The sequence below is a fragment of the Aulostomus chinensis genome, chromosome 1 (assembly GCF_037954235.1).
Source record: "Aulostomus chinensis isolate RoL2024-O1b breed Wild chromosome 1, RoL_Achi_v1.0, whole genome shotgun sequence".
Taxonomy (NCBI): Eukaryota; Metazoa; Chordata; class Actinopteri; order Syngnathiformes; family Aulostomidae; genus Aulostomus; species Aulostomus chinensis.
Genome location: NC_141320.1, coordinates 55137623 through 55155477, shown reverse-complemented (window position 1 = coordinate 55155477; position 17855 = coordinate 55137623).

Genomic DNA, 17855 nt, shown 5'->3' with positions numbered 1-17855 from the left:
CAAAAGTTAGAGCATTTTTGTGTCACAGGTCACAAATAGTGTTTTCTCAGCGAGAGAAGGCCAAAATGAACACTTCATGCAGAACTCCTGTATTTTGATGAAAACTCACTGAAATCAAGCTGTAACTTCAAGTTTATGCATCTTTCTATGCTTTCAGGTTGAAACTTGACTGAAAACTCACTTTGAAGAAAAGTTAGAGCATTTTTTATCACAGGTCACAAATAGTGTTTTCTCAGCGAGAGAAGGCCAAAATGAACACTTCAGGCAGAACTCCTGTATTTTGAGGAAAACTCACTGAAATCAATCTGTAACTTCAAGTTTATGCATCTTTCTATGCTTTCAGGTTGAAACTTGACGGAAAAATCACTTTGAACAAAAGTTAGAGCATTTTTGTATTACAGGTCACAAATAGTGTTTTCTCAGCGAGAGAAGGCCAAAATGAACACTTCATGTGGAACTCCTGTATTTTGATGAAAACTCACTGAAATCCACCTGTAACTTCAAGTTTATGCATCTTTCTATGCTTTCAGGTTGAAACTTGACTGAAAACTCACTTTGCAGAAAAGTTATGGCATTTTTGTATCACAGGTCACAAATAGCGTTTTCTCAGCGAGAGAAGGCCAAAATGAACACTTCATGCAGAACTCCTGTATTTTGATGAAAACTCACTGAAATAAAGCTGTAACTTCAAGTTTATGCATCTTTCTATGCTTTCAGGTTGAAACTTGACTGAAAACTCACTTTGAAGAAAAGTTAGAGCATTTTTGTATCACAGGTCACAAATAGCGTTTTCTCAGCGAGAGAAGGCCAAAATGAACACTTCAGGCAGAACTCCTGTATTTTGATGAAAACTCACTGAAATCCACCTGTAACTTCAAGTTTATGCATCTTTCTATGCTTTCAGGTTGAAACTTGACTGAAAACTCACTTTGAAGAAAAGTTAGAGCATTTTTTATCACAGGTCACAAATAGTGTTTTCTCAGCGAGAGAAGGCCAAAATGAACACTTCAGGCAGAACTCCTGTATTTTGAGGAAAACTCACTGAAATCAATCTGTAACTTCAAGTTTATGCATCTTTCTATACTTTCGGGTTGAAACTTGACTGAAAAATCACTTTGAACAAAAGTTAGAGCATTTTTGTATTACAGGTCACAAATAGTGTTTTCTCAGCGAGAGAAGGCCAAAATGAAAACTTCATGCAGAACTCCTGTATTTTGATGAAAACTCACTGAAATCCACCTGTAACTTCAAGTTTATGCATCTTTCTATGCTTTCAGGTTGAAACTTGACTGAAAACTCACTTTGAAGAAAAGTTAGAGCATTTTTGTATCACAGGTCACAAATATTGTTTTCTCAGCGAGAGAAGGCCAAAATGAACACTTCATGCAGAACTCCTGTATTTTGATGAAAACTCACTGAAATCAAGCTGTAACTTCAAGTTGATGCATCTTTCTATGCTTTCGGGTTGAAACTTGACTGAAAACTCACTTTGAAGAAAAGTTAGAGCATTTTTGTATCACAGGTCACAAATAGTGTTGTCTCAGCGAGAGAAGGCCAAAATGAACACTTCATGCAGAACTCCTGTATTTTGATGAAAACTCACTGAAATCCTCCTGTAACTTCAAGTTGATGCATCTTTCTAGCCTTTCAGGTTGAAACTTGACTGAAAACTCACTTTGAACAAAAGTTATGGCTGTTTTGTGTCGCAGGTCACAAATAGTGTTTTCTCAGCGAGAGAAGGCCAAAATGAACACTTCATGCAGAACTCCTGTATTTTGATGAAAACTCACTGAAATCAAGCTGTAACTTCAAGTTTATGCATCTTTCTATGCTTTCAGGTTGAAACTTGACTGAAAACTCACTTTGAAGAAAAGTTAGAGCATTTTTGTATCACAGGTCACAAATAGTGTTTTCTCAGCGAGAGAAGGCCAAAATGAACACTTCAGGCAGAACTCCTGTATTTTGATGAAAACTCACTGAAATCCAACTGTAACTTCAAGTTTATGCATCTTTCTATGCTTTCAGGTTGAAACTTGACTGAAAACTCACTTTGAAGAAAAGTTAGAGCATTTTTGTATCACAGGTCACAAACACTGTTTTCTCAGCGAGAGAAGGCCAAAATGAACACTTCAGGCAGAACTCCTGTATTTTGATGAAAACTCACTGAAATCCAACTGTAACTTCAAGTTTATGCATCTTTCTATGCTTTCAGGTTGAAACTTGACTGAAAACTCACTTTGAAGAAAAGTTAGAGCATTTTTGTATCACAGGTCACAAATAGTGTTTTCTCAGCGAGAGAAGGCCAAAATGAACACTTCATGCATAACTTCTGTATTTTGAGGAAAACTCACTGAAATCAAGCTGTAACTTCAAGTTTATGCACCTTTCTATGCTTTCAGGTTGAAACTTGACTGAAAACTCACTTTGAACAAAAGTTATGGCTGTTTTGTGTCACAGGTCACAAATAGCATTTTCTCAGCGAGAGAAGGCCAAAATGAACACTTCATGCAGAACTCCTGTATTTTGATGAAAACTCACTGAAATCCACCTGTAACTTCAAGTTTATGCATCTTTCTATGCTTTCAGGTTGAAACTTGACTGAAAACTCACTTTGAAGAAAAGTTAGAGCATTTTTTATCACAGGTCACAAATAGTGTTTTCTCAGCGAGAGAAGGCCAAAATGAACACTTCAGGCAGAACTCCTGTATTTTGAGGAAAACTCACTGAAATCAATCTGTAACTTCAAGTTTATGCATCTTTCTATACTTTCGGGTTGAAACTTGACTGAAAAATCACTTTGAACAAAAGTTAGAGCATTTTTGTATTACAGGTCACAAATAGTGTTTTCTCAGCGAGAGAAGGCCAAAATGAAAACTTCATGTGGAACTCCTGTATTTTGATGAAAACTCACTGAAATCCACCTGTAACTTCAAGTTTATGCATCTTTCTATGCTTTCAGGTTGAAACTTGACTGAAAACTCACTTTGAAGAAAAGTTAGAGCATTTTTGTATCACAGGTCACAAATATTGTTTTCTCAGCGAGAGAAGGCCAAAATGAACACTTCATGCAGAACTCTTGTATTTTGATGAAAACTCACTGAAATCAAGCTGTAACTTCAAGTTTATGCATCTTTCTATGCTTTCAGGTTGAAACTTGACTGAAAACTCACTTTGAAGAAAAGTTAGAGCATTTTTGTATCACAGGTCACAAATAGTGTTTTCTCAGCGAGAGAAGGCCAAAATGAAACCTTCAGGCAGAACTCCTGTATTATGAGGAAAACTCACTGAAATCAATCTGTAACTTCAAGTTTATGCATCTTTCTATGCTTTCAGGTTGAAACTTGACTGAGAACTCACTTTGAAAAAAAGTTATGGCATTTTTGTATCACAGGTCACAAATAGTGTTTTCTCAGCGAGAGAAGGCCAAAATGAACACTTCATGTGGAACTCCTGTATTTTGATGAAAACTCACTGAAATCCACCTGTAACTTCAAGTTTATGCATCTTTCTATGCTTTCAGGTTGAAACTTGACTGAAAACTCACTTTGCAGAAAAGTTATGGCATTTTTGTATCACAGGTCACAAATAGCGTTTTCTCAGCGAGAGAAGGCCAAAATGAACACTTCATGCAGAACTCCTGTATTTTGATGAAAACTCACTGAAATCAAGCTGTAACTTCAAGTTTATGCATCTTTCTATGCTTTCAGGTTGAAACTTGACTGAAAACTCACTTTGAAGAAAAGTTAGAGCATTTTTGTATCACAGGTCACAAATAGCGTTTTCTCAGCGAGAGAAGGCCAAAATGAACACTTCAGGCAGAACTCCTGTATTTTGATGAAAACTCACTGAAATCCACCTGTAACTTCAAGTTTATGCATCTTTCTATGCTTTCAGGTTGAAACTTGACTGAAAACTCACTTTGAAGAAAAGTTAGAGCATTTTTGTATCACAGGTCACAAACACTGTTTTCTCAGCGAGAGAAGGCCAAAATGAACACTTCATGCAGAACTCCTGTATTTTGATGAAAACTCACTGAAATCAAGCTGTAACTTCAAGTTGATGCATCTTTCTATGCTTTCGGGTTGAAACTTGACTGAAAACTCACTTTGAAGAAAAGTTAGAGCATTTTTGTATCACAGGTCACAAATAGTGTTGTCTCAGCGAGAGAAGGCCAAAATGAACACTTCATGCAGAACTCCTGTATTTTGATGAAAACTCACTGAAATCCTCCTGTAACTTCAAGTTGATGCATCTTTCTAGCCTTTCAGGTTGAAACTTGACTGAAAACTCACTTTGAACAAAAGTTATGGCTGTTTTGTGTCGCAGGTCACAAATAGTGTTTTCTCAGCGAGAGAAGGCCAAAATGAACACTTCATGCAGAACTCCTGTATTTTGATGAAAACTCACTGAAATCAAGCTGTAACTTCAAGTTTATGCATCTTTCTATGCTTTCAGGTTGAAACTTGACTGAAAACTCACTTTGAAGAAAAGTTAGAGCATTTTTGTATCACAGGTCACAAATAGTGTTTTCTCAGCGAGAGAAGGCCAAAATGAACACTTCAGGCAGAACTCCTGTATTTTGATGAAAACTCACTGAAATCCAACTGTAACTTCAAGTTTATGCATCTTTCTATGCTTTCAGGTTGAAACTTGACTGAAAACTCACTTTGAAGAAAAGTTAGAGCATTTTTGTATCACAGGTCACAAACACTGTTTTCTCAGCGAGAGAAGGCCAAAATGAACACTTCAGGCAGAACTCCTGTATTTTGATGAAAACTCACTGAAATCCAACTGTAACTTCAAGTTTATGCATCTTTCTATGCTTTCAGGTTGAAACTTGACTGAAAACTCACTTTGAAGAAAAGTTAGAGCATTTTTGTATCACAGGTCACAAATAGTGTTTTCTCAGCGAGAGAAGGCCAAAATGAACACTTCATGCATAACTTCTGTATTTTGAGGAAAACTCACTGAAATCAAGCTGTAACTTCAAGTTTATGCACCTTTCTATGCTTTCAGGTTGAAACTTGACTGAAAACTCACTTTGAACAAAAGTTATGGCTGTTTTGTGTCACAGGTCACAAATAGCATTTTCTCAGCGAGAGAAGGCCAAAATGAACACTTCATGCAGAACTCCTGTATTTTGATGAAAACTCACTGAAATCCACCTGTAACTTCAAGTTGATGCATCTTTCTATGCTTTCAGGTTGAAACTTGACTGAAAACTCACTTTGAAGAAAAGTTAGAGCATTTTTGTATCACAGGTCACAAATAGTGTTTTCTCAGCGAGAGAAGGCCAAAATGAACACTTCATGTGGAACTCCTGTATTTTGAGGAAAACTCACTGAAATCAAGGTGGAACTTCAAGTTTATGCATCTTTCTTTGCTTTCAGGTTGAAACTTGACTGAAAACTCACTTTGAACAAAAGGTATGGCTGTTTTGTGTCACAGGTCACAAATAGCGTTTTCTCAGCGAGAGAAGGCCAAAATTAACACTTCATGGATAACTCCAGTATTTTGATGAAAACTCACTGAAATCCACCTGTAACTTCAAGTTTATGCATCTTTCTATGCTTTCAGGTTGAAACTTGACTGAAAACTCACTTTGAACAAAAGTTAGAGCATTTTTGTATTACAGGTCACAAATAGTTTTTTCTCAGCGAGAGAATGCCAAAATGAACACTTCATGTGGAACTCCTGTATTTTGATGAAAACTCACTGAAATCCACCTGTAACTTCAAGTTTATGCATCTTTCTATGCTTTCAGGTTGAAACTTGACAGAAAACTCACTTTGAACAAAAGTTAGAGCATTTTTGTATTACAGGTCACAAATAGTGTTTTCTCAGCGAGAGAAGGCCAAAATGAACACTTCATGTGGACCTCCTGTATTTTGATGAAAACTCACTGAAATCCACCTGTAACTTCAAGTTTATGCATCTTTCTATGCTTTCAGGTTGAAACTTGACTGAAAACTCACTTTGCAGAAAAGTTATGGCATTTTTGTATCACAGGTCACAAATAGTGTTTTCTAAGCGAGAGAAGGCCAAAATGAACACTTCATGCAGAACTCCTGTATTTTGATGAAAACTCACTGAAATCCACCTGTAACTTCAAGTTGATGCATCTTTCTATGCTTTCAGGTTGAAACTTGACTGAAAACTCACTTTGAAGAAAAGTTAGAGCATTTTTGTATCACAGGTCACAAATAGTGTTTTCTCAGCGAGAGAAGGCCAAAATGAACACTTCAGGCAGAACTCCTGTATTTTGATGAAAACTCACTGAAATCAAGCTGTAACTTCAATTTTATGCATCTTTCTATGCTTTCGGGTTGAAACTTGACTGAAAACTCACTTTGAAGAAAAGTTAGAGCATTTTTGTATCACAGGTCACAAATAGTGTTGTCTCAGCGAGAGAAGGCCAAAATGAACACTTCATGCAGAACTCCTGTATTTTGATGAAAACTCACTGAAATCCTCCTGTAACTTCAAGTTGATGCATCTTTCTAGCCTTTCAGGTTGAAACTTGACTTAAAACTCACTTTGAACAAAAGTTATGGCTGTTTTGTGTCGCAGGTCACAAATAGCGTTTTCTCAGCGAGAGAAGGCCAAAATGAACACTTCATGCAGAACTCCTGTATTTTGATGAAAACTCACTGAAATCAAGCTGTAACTTCAAGTTTATGCATCTTTCTATGCTTTCAGGTTGAAACTTGACTGAAAACTCACTTTGAAGAAAAGTTAGAGCATTTTTGTGTCACAGGTCACAAATAGTGTTTTCTCAGAGAGAGAAGGCCAAAATGAACACTTCAGGCAGAACTCCTGTATTTTGATGAAAACTCACTGAAATCCACCTGTAACTTCAAGTTTATGCAACTTTCTATGCTTTCAGGTTGAAACTTGACTGAAAACTCACTTTGAAGAAAAGTTAGAGCATTTTTGTATCACAGGTCACAAACACTGTTTTCTCAGCGAGAGAAGGCCAAAATGAACACTTCATGCAGAACTCCTGTATTTTGATGAAAACTCACTGAAATCAAGCTGTAACTTCAAGTTGATGCATCTTTCTATGCTTTCAGGTTGAAACTTGACTGAGAACTCACTTTGAACAAAAGTTAGAGCATTTTTGTATCACAGGTCACAAATAGTGTTTTCTCAGCGAGAGAAGGCCAAAATGAACACTTCATGCATAACTTCTGTATTTTGAGGAAAACTCACTGAAATCAAGCTGTAACTTCAAGTTTATGCATCTTTCTATGCTTTCAGGTTGAAACTTGACTGAAAACTCACTTTGAACAAAAGTTATGGCTGTTTTGTGTCACAGGTCACAAATAGCATTTTCTCAGCGAGAGAAGGCCAAAATGAACACTTCATGCAGAACTCCTGTATTTTGATGAAAACTCACTGAAATCCACCTGTAACTTCAAGTTGATGCATCTTTCTATGCTTTCAGGTTGAAACTTGAATGAAAACTCACTTTGAAGAAAAGTTAGAGCATTTTTGTATCACAGGTCACAAATAGTGTTTTCTCAGCGAGAGAAGGCCAAAATGAACACTTCATGTGGAACTCCTGTATTTTGAGGAAAACTCACTGAAATCAAGGTGGAACTTCAAGTTTATGCATCTTTCTTTGCTTTCAGGTTGAAACTTGACTGAAAACTCACTTTGAACAAAAGGTATGGCTGTTTTGTGTCACAGGTCACAAATAGCGTTTTCTCAGCGAGAGAAGGCCAAAATGAACACTTCATGGATAACTCCAGTATTTTGATGAAAACTCACTGAAATCCACCTGTAACTTCAAGTTTATGCATCTTTCTATGCTTTCAGGTTGAAACTTGACTGAAAACTCACTTTCAACAAAAGTTAGAGCATTTTTTATCACAGGTCACAAATAGTGTTTTCTCAGCGAGAGAAGGCCAAAATGAACACTTCAGGCAGAACTCCTGTATTTTGAGGAAAACTCACTGAAATCAATCTGTAACTTCAAGTTTATGCATCTTTCTATACTTTCGGGTTGAAACTTGACTGAAAAATCACTTTGAACAAAAGTTAGAGCATTTTTGTATTACAGGTCACAAATAGTGTTTTCTCAGCGAGAGAAGGCCAAAATGAAAACTTCATGTGGAACTCCTGTATTTTGATGAAAACTCACTGAAATCCACCTGTAACTTCAAGTTTATGCATCTTTCTATGCTTTCAGGTTGAAACTTGACTGAAAACTCACTTTGAAGAAAAGTTAGAGCATTTTTGTATCACAGGTCACAAATATTGTTTTCTCAGCGAGAGAAGGCCAAAATGAACACTTCATGCAGAACTCCTGTATTTTGATGAAAACTCACTGAAATCAAGCTGTAACTTCAAGTTTATGCATCTTTCTATGCTTTCAGGTTGAAACTTGACTGAAAACTCACTTTGAAGAAAAGTTAGAGCATTTTTGTATCACAGGTCACAAATAGTGTTTTCTCAGCGAGAGAAGGCCAAAATGAAACCTTCAGGCAGAACTCCTGTATTTTGAGGAAAACTCACTGAAATCAATCTGTAACTTCAAGTTTATGCATCTTTCTATGCTTTCAGGTTGAAACTTGACAGAAAAATCACTTTGAACAAAAGTTAGAGCATTTTTGTATTACAGGTCACAAATAGTGTTTTCTCAGCGAGAGAAGGCCAAAATGAACACTTCATGTGGAACTCCTGTATTTTGATGAAAACTCACTGAAATCCACCTGTAACTTCAAGTTTATGCATCTTTCTATGCTTTCAGGTTGAAACTTGACTGAAAACTCACTTTGCAGAAAAGTTATGGCATTTTTGTATCACAGGTCACAAATAGCGTTTTCTCAGCGAGAGAAGGCCAAAATGAACACTTCATGCAGAACTCCTGTATTTTGATGAAAACTCACTGAAATAAAGCTGTAACTTCAAGTTTATGCATCTTTCTATGCTTTCAGGTTGAAACTTGACTGAAAACTCACTTTGAAGAAAAGTTAGAGCATTTTTGTATCACAGGTCACAAATAGCGTTTTCTCAGCGAGAGAAGGCCAAAATGAACACTTCAGGCAGAACTCCTGTATTTTGATGAAAACTCACTGAAATCCACCTGTAACTTCAAGTTTATGCATCTTTCTATGCTTTCAGGTTGAAACTTGACTGAAAACTCACTTTCAACAAAAGTTAGAGCATTTTTGTGTCACAGGTCACAAATAGTGTTTTCTCAGCGAGAGAAGGCCAAAATGAACACTTCATGCAGAACTCCTGTATTTTGATGAAAACTCACTGAAATCAAGCTGTAACTTCAAGTTTATGCATCTTTCTATGCTTTCAGGTTGAAACTTGACTGAAAACTCACTTTGAAGAAAAGTTAGAGCATTTTTTATCACAGGTCACAAATAGTGTTTTCTCAGCGAGAGAAGGCCAAAATGAACACTTCAGGCAGAACTCCTGTATTTTGAGGAAAACTCACTGAAATCAATCTGTAACTTCAAGTTTATGCATCTTTCTATACTTTCGGGTTGAAACTTGACTGAAAAATCACTTTGAACAAAAGTTAGAGCATTTTTGTATTACAGGTCACAAATAGTGTTTTCTCAGCGAGAGAAGGCCAAAATGAAAACTTCATGTGGAACTCCTGTATTTTGATGAAAACTCACTGAAATCCACCTGTAACTTCAAGTTTATGCATCTTTCTATGCTTTCAGGTTGAAACTTGACTGAAAACTCACTTTGAACAAAAGTTAGAGCATTTTTGTATCACAGGTCACAAATATTGTTTTCTCAGCGAGAGAAGGCCAAAATGAACACTTCATGCAGAACTCCTGTATTTTGATGAAAACTCACTGAAATCAAGCTGTAACTTCAAGTTTATGCATCTTTCTATGCTTTCAGGTTGAAACTTGACTGAAAACTCACTTTGAAGAAAAGTTAGAGCATTTTTGTATCACAGGTCACAAATAGTGTTTTCTCAGCGAGAGAAGGCCAAAATGAAACCTACAGGCAGAACTCCTGTATTTTGAGGAAAACTCACTGAAATCAATCTGTAACTTCAAGTTTATGCATCTTTCTATGCTTTCAGGTTGAAACTTGACAGAAAAATCACTTTGAACAAAAGTTAGAGCATTTTTGTATTACAGGTCACAAATAGTGTTTTCTCAGCGAGAGAAGGCCAAAATGAACACTTCATGTGGAACTCCTGTATTTTGATGAAAACTCACTGAAATCCACCTGTAACTTCAAGTTTATGCATCTTTCTATGCTTTCAGGTTGAAACTTGACTGAAAACTCACTTTGCAGAAAAGTTATGGCATTTTTGTATCACAGGTCACAAATAGCGTTTTCTCAGCGAGAGAAGGCCAAAATGAACACTTCATGCAGAACTCCTGTATTTTGATGAAAACTCACTGAAATAAAGCTGTAACTTCAAGTTTATGCATCTTTCTATGCTTTCAGGTTGAAACTTGACTGAAAACTCACTTTGAAGAAAAGTTAGAGCATTTTTGTATCACAGGTCACAAATAGCGTTTTCTCAGCGAGAGAAGGCCAAAATGAACACTTCAGGCAGAACTCCTGTATTTTGATGAAAACTCACTGAAATCCACCTGTAACTTCAAGTTTATGCATCTTTCTATGCTTTCAGGTTGAAACTTGACTGAAAACTCACTTTGAAGAAAAGTTAGAGCATTTTTGTATCACAGGTCACAAATAGTGTTTTCTCAGCGAGAGAAGGCCAAAATGAACACTTCAGGCAGAACTCCTGTATTTTGAGGAAAACTCACTGAAATCAATCTGTAACTTCAAGTTTATGCATCTTTCTATACTTTCGGGTTGAAACTTGACTGAAAAATCACTTTGAACAAAAGTTAGAGCATTTTTGTATTACAGGTCACAAATAGTGTTTTCTCAGCGAGAGAAGGCCAAAATGAAAACTTCATGTGGAACTCCTGTATTTTGATGAAAACTCACTGAAATCCACCTGTAACTTCAAGTTTATGCATCTTTCTATGCTTTCAGGTTGAAACTTGACTGAAAACTCACTTTGAAGAAAAGTTAGAGCATTTTTGTATCACAGGTCACAAATATTGTTTTCTCAGCGAGAGAAGGCCAAAATGAACACTTCATGCAGAACTCCTGTATTTTGATGAAAACTCACTGAAATCAAGCTGTAACTTCAAGTTTATGCATCTTTCTATGCTTTCAGGTTGAAACTTGACTGAAAACTCACTTTGAAGAAAAGTTAGAGCATTTTTGTATCACAGGTCACAAATAGTGTTTTCTCAGCGAGAGAAGGCCAAAATGAAACCTTCAGGCAGAACTCCTGTATTTTGAGGAAAACTCACTGAAATCAATCTGTAACTTCAAGTTTATGCATCTTTCTATGCTTTCAGGTTGAAACTTGACAGAAAAATCATTTTGAACAAAAGTTAGAGCATTTTTGTATTACAGGTCACAAATAGTGTTTTCTCAGCGAGAGAAGGCCAAAATGAACACTTCATGTGGAACTCCTGTATTTTGATGAAAACTCACTGAAATCCACCTGTAACTTCAAGTTTATGCATCTTTCTATGCTTTCAGGTTGAAACTTGACTGAAAACTCACTTTGAAGAAAAGTTAGAGCATTTTTGTATCACAGGTCACAAACACTGTTTTCTCAGCGAGAGAAGGCCAAAATGAACACTTCATGCAGAACTCCTGTATTTTGATGAAAACTCACTGAAATCAAGCTGTAACTTCAAGTTGATGCATCTTTCTATGCTTTCGGGTTGAAACTTGACTGAAAACTCACTTTGAAGAAAAGTTAGAGCATTTTTGTATCACAGGTCACAAATAGTGTTGTCTCAGCGAGAGAAGGCCAAAATGAACACTTCATGCAGAACTCCTGTATTTTGATGAAAACTCACTGAAATCCTCCTGTAACTTCAAGTTGATGCATCTTTCTAGCCTTTCAGGTTGAAACTTGACTGAAAACTCACTTTGAACAAAAGTTATGGCTGTTTTGTGTCGCAGGTCACAAATAGTGTTTTCTCAGCGAGAGAAGGCCAAAATGAACACTTCATGCAGAACTCCTGTATTTTGATGAAAACTCACTGAAATCAAGCTGTAACTTCAAGTTTATGCATCTTTCTATGCTTTCAGGTTGAAACTTGACTGAAAACTCACTTTGAAGAAAAGTTAGAGCATTTTTGTATCACAGGTCACAAATAGTGTTTTCTCAGCGAGAGAAGGCCAAAATGAACACTTCATGCATAACTTCTGTATTTTGAGGAAAACTCACTGAAATCAAGCTGTAACTTCAAGTTTATGCACCTTTCTATGCTTTCAGGTTGAAACTTGACTGAAAACTCACTTTGAACAAAAGTTATGGCTGTTTTGTGTCACAGGTCACAAATAGCATTTTCTCAGCGAGAGAAGGCCAAAATGAACACTTCATGCAGAACTCCTGTATTTTGATGAAAACTCACTGAAATAAAGCTGTAACTTCAAGTTTATCCATCTTTCTATGCTTTCAGGTTGAAACTTGACTGAAAACTCACTTTGAAGAAAAGTTAGAGCATTTTTTATCACAGGTCACAAATAGTGTTTTCTCAGCGAGAGAAGGCCAAAATGAACACTTCATGCAGAACTCCTGTATTTTGAGGAAAACTCACTGAAATCAATCTGTAACTTCAAGTTTATGCATCTTTCTATACTTTCGGGTTGAAACTTGACTGAAAAATCACTTTGAACAAAAGTTAGAGCATTTTTGTATTACAGGTCACAAATAGTGTTTTCTCAGCGAGAGAAGGCCAAAATGAAAACTTCATGTGGAACTCCTGTATTTTGATGAAAACTCACTGAAATCCACCTGTAACTTCAAGTTTATGCATCTTTCTATGCTTTCAGGTTGAAACTTGACTGAAAACTCACTTTGAAGAAAAGTTAGAGCATTTTTGTATCACAGGTCACAAATATTGTTTTCTCAGCGAGAGAAGGCCAAAATGAACACTTCATGCAGAACTCCTGTATTTTGATGAAAACTCACTGAAATCAAGCTGTAACTTCAAGTTTATGCATCTTTCTATGCTTTCAGGTTGAAACTTGACTGAAAACTCACTTTGAAGAAAAGTTAGAGCATTTTTGTATCACAGGTCACAAATAGTGTTTTCTCAGCGAGAGAAGGCCAAAATGAAACCTTCAGGCAGAACTCCTGTATTTTGAGGAAAACTCACTGAAATCAATCTGTAACTTCAAGTTTATGCATCTTTCTATGCTTTCAGGTTGAAACTTGACAGAAAAATCACTTTGAACAAAAGTTAGAGCATTTTTGTATTACAGGTCACAAATAGTGTTTTCTCAGCGAGAGAAGGCCAAAATGAACACTTCATGTGGAACTCCTGTATTTTGATGAAAACTCACTGAAATCCACCTGTAACTTCAAGTTTATGCATCTTTCTATGCTTTCAGGTTGAAACTTGACTGAAAACTCACTTTGCAGAAAAGTTATGGCATTTTTGTATCACAGGTCACAAATAGCGTTTTCTCAGCGAGAGAAGGCCAAAATGAACACTTCATGCAGAACTCCTGTATTTTGATGAAAACTCACTGAAATAAAGCTGTAACTTCAAGTTTATGCATCTTTCTATGCTTTCAGGTTGAAACTTGACTGAAAACTCACTTTGAAGAAAAGTTAGAGCATTTTTGTATCACAGGTCACAAATAGCGTTTTCTCAGCGAGAGAAGGCCAAAATGAACACTTCAGGCAGAACTCCTGTATTTTGATGAAAACTCACTGAAATCCACCTGTAACTTCAAGTTTATGCATCTTTCTATGCTTTCAGGTTGAAACTTGACTGAAAACTCACTTTGAAGAAAAGTTAGAGCATTTTTGTATCACAGGTCACAAACACTGTTTTCTCAGCGAGAGAAGGCCAAAATGAACACTTCATGCAGAACTCCTGTATTTTGATGAAAACTCACTGAAATCAAGCTGTAACTTCAAGTTGATGCATCTTTCTATGCTTTCGGGTTGAAACTTGACTGAAAACTCACTTTGAAGAAAAGTTAGAGCATTTTTGTATCACAGGTCACAAATAGTGTTGTCTCAGCGAGAGAAGGCCAAAATGAACACTTCATGCAGAACTCCTGTATTTTGATGAAAACTCACTGAAATCCTCCTGTAACTTCAAGTTGATGCATCTTTCTAGCCTTTCAGGTTGAAACTTGACTGAAAACTCACTTTGAACAAAAGTTATGGCTGTTTTGTGTCGCAGGTCACAAATAGTGTTTTCTCAGCGAGAGAAGGCCAAAATGAACACTTCATGCAGAACTCCTGTATTTTGATGAAAACTCACTGAAATCAAGCTGTAACTTCAAGTTTATGCATCTTTCTATGCTTTCAGGTTGAAACTTGACTGAAAACTCACTTTGAAGAAAAGTTAGAGCATTTTTGTATCACAGGTCACAAATAGTGTTTTCTCAGCGAGAGAAGGCCAAAATGAACACTTCAGGCAGAACTCCTGTATTTTGATGAAAACTCACTGAAATCCAACTGTAACTTCAAGTTTATGCATCTTTCTATGCTTTCAGGTTGAAACTTGACTGAAAACTCACTTTGAAGAAAAGTTAGAGCATTTTTGTATCACAGGTCACAAACACTGTTTTCTCAGCGAGAGAAGGCCAAAATGAACACTTCAGGCAGAACTCCTGTATTTTGATGAAAACTCACTGAAATCCAACTGTAACTTCAAGTTTATGCATCTTTCTATGCTTTCAGGTTGAAACTTGACTGAAAACTCACTTTGAAGAAAAGTTAGAGCATTTTTGTATCACAGGTCACAAATAGTGTTTTCTCAGCGAGAGAAGGCCAAAATGAACACTTCATGCATAACTTCTGTATTTTGAGGAAAACTCACTGAAATCAAGCTGTAACTTCAAGTTTATGCACCTTTCTATGCTTTCAGGTTGAAACTTGACTGAAAACTCACTTTGAACAAAAGTTATGGCTGTTTTGTGTCACAGGTCACAAATAGCATTTTCTCAGCGAGAGAAGGCCAAAATGAACACTTCATGCAGAACTCCTGTATTTTGATGAAAACTCACTGAAATCCACCTGTAACTTCAAGTTGATGCATCTTTCTATGCTTTCAGGTTGAAACTTGACTGAAAACTCACTTTCAAGAAAAGTTAGAGCATTTTTGTATCACAGGTCACAAATAGTGTTTTCTCAGCGAGAGAAGGCCAAAATGAACACTTCATGTGGAACTCCTGTATTTTGAGGAAAACTCACTGAAATCAAGGTGGAACTTCAAGTTTATGCATCTTTCTTTGCTTTCAGGTTGAAACTTGACTGAAAACTCACTTTGAACAAAAGGTATGGCTGTTTTGTGTCACAGGTCACAAATAGCGTTTTCTCAGCGAGAGAAGGCCAAAATTAACACTTCATGGATAACTCCAGTATTTTGATGAAAACTCACTGAAATCCACCTGTAACTTCAAGTTTATGCATCTTTCTATGCTTTCAGGTTGAAACTTGACTGAAAACTCACTTTGAACAAAAGTTAGAGCATTTTTGTATTACAGGTCACAAATAGTTTTTTCTCAGCGAGAGAATGCCAAAATGAACACTTCATGTGGAACTCCTGTATTTTGATGAAAACTCACTGAAATCCACCTGTAACTTCAAGTTTATGCATCTTTCTATGCTTTCAGGTTGAAACTTGACAGAAAAATCACTTTGAACAAAAGTTAGAGCATTTTTGTATTACAGGTCACAAATAGTGTTTTCTCAGCGAGAGACGGCCAAAATGAACACTTCATGTGGAACTCCTGTATTTTGATGAAAACTCACTGAAATCCACCTGTAACTTCAAGTTTATGCATCTTTCTATGCTTTCAGGTTGAAACTTGACTGAAAACTCACTTTGCAGAAAAGTTATGGCATTTTTGTATCACAGGTCACAAATAGTGTTTTCTAAGCGAGAGAAGGCCAAAATGAACACTTCATGCAGAACTCCTGTATTTTGATGAAAACTCACTGAAATCCACCTGTAACTTCAAGTTTATGCATCTTTCTATGCTTTCAGGTTGAAACTTGACTGAAAACTCACTTTGAAGAAAAGTTAGAGCATTTTTGTATCACAGGTCACAAATAGCGTTTTCTCAGCGAGAGAAGGCCAAAATGAACACTTCAGGCAGAACTCCTGTATTTTGATGAAAACTCACTGAAATCCACCTGTAACTTCAAGTTTATGCATCTTTCTATGCTTTCAGGTTGAAACTTGACTGAAAACTCACTTTGAAGAAAAGTTAGAGCATTTTTGTATCACAGGTCACAAACACTGTTTTCTCAGCGAGAGAAGGCCAAAATGAACACTTCATGCAGAACTCCTGTATTTTGATGAAAACTCACTGAAATCAAGCTGTAACTTCAAGTTGATGCATCTTTCTATGCTTTCGGGTTGAAACTTGACTGAAAACTCACTTTGAAGAAAAGTTAGAGCATTTTTGTATCACAGGTCACAAATAGTGTTGTCTCAGCGAGAGAAGGCCAAAATGAACACTTCATGCAGAACTCCTGTATTTTGATGAAAACTCACTGAAATCCTCCTGTAACTTCAAGTTGATGCATCTTTCTAGCCTTTCAGGTTGAAACTTGACTGAAAACTCACTTTGAACAAAAGTTATGGCTGTTTTGTGTCGCAGGTCACAAATAGTGTTTTCTCAGCGAGAGAAGGCCAAAATGAACACTTCATGCAGAACTCCTGTATTTTGATGAAAACTCACTGAAATCAAGCTGTAACTTCAAGTTTATGCATCTTTCTATGCTTTCAGGTTGAAACTTGACTGAAAACTCACTTTGAAGAAAAGTTAGAGCATTTTTGTATCACAGGTCACAAATAGTGTTTTCTCAGCGAGAGAAGGCCAAAATGAACACTTCAGGCAGAACTCCTGTATTTTGATGAAAACTCACTGAAATCCAACTGTAACTTCAAGTTTATGCATCTTTCTATGCTTTCAGGTTGAAACTTGACTGAAAACTCACTTTGAAGAAAAGTTAGAGCATTTTTGTATCACAGGTCACAAACACTGTTTTCTCAGCGAGAGAAGGCCAAAATGAACACTTCAGGCAGAACTCCTGTATTTTGATGAAAACTCACTGAAATCCAACTGTAACTTCAAGTTTATGCATCTTTCTATGCTTTCAGGTTGAAACTTGACTGAAAACTCACTTTGAAGAAAAGTTAGAGCATTTTTGTATCACAGGTCACAAATAGTGTTTTCTCAGCGAGAGAAGGCCAAAATGAACACTTCATGCATAACTTCTGTATTTTGAGGAAAACTCACTGAAATCAAGCTGTAACTTCAAGTTTATGCACCTTTCTATGCTTTCAGGTTGAAACTTGACTGAAAACTCACTTTGAACAAAAGTTATGGCTGTTTTGTGTCACAGGTCACAAATAGCATTTTCTCAGCGAGAGAAGGCCAAAATGAACACTTCATGCAGAACTCCTGTATTTTGATGAAAACTCACTGAAATCCACCTGTAACTTCAAGTTGATGCATCTTTCTATGCTTTCAGGTTGAAACTTGACTGAAAACTCACTTTCAAGAAAAGTTAGAGCATTTTTGTATCACAGGTCACAAATAGTGTTTTCTCAGCGAGAGAAGGCCAAAATGAACACTTCATGTGGAACTCCTGTATTTTGAGGAAAACTCACTGAAATCAAGGTGGAACTTCAAGTTTATGCATCTTTCTTTGCTTTCAGGTTGAAACTTGACTGAAAACTCACTTTGAACAAAAGGTATGGCTGTTTTGTGTCACAGGTCACAAATAGCGTTTTCTCAGCGAGAGAAGGCCAAAATTAACACTTCATGGATAACTCCAGTATTTT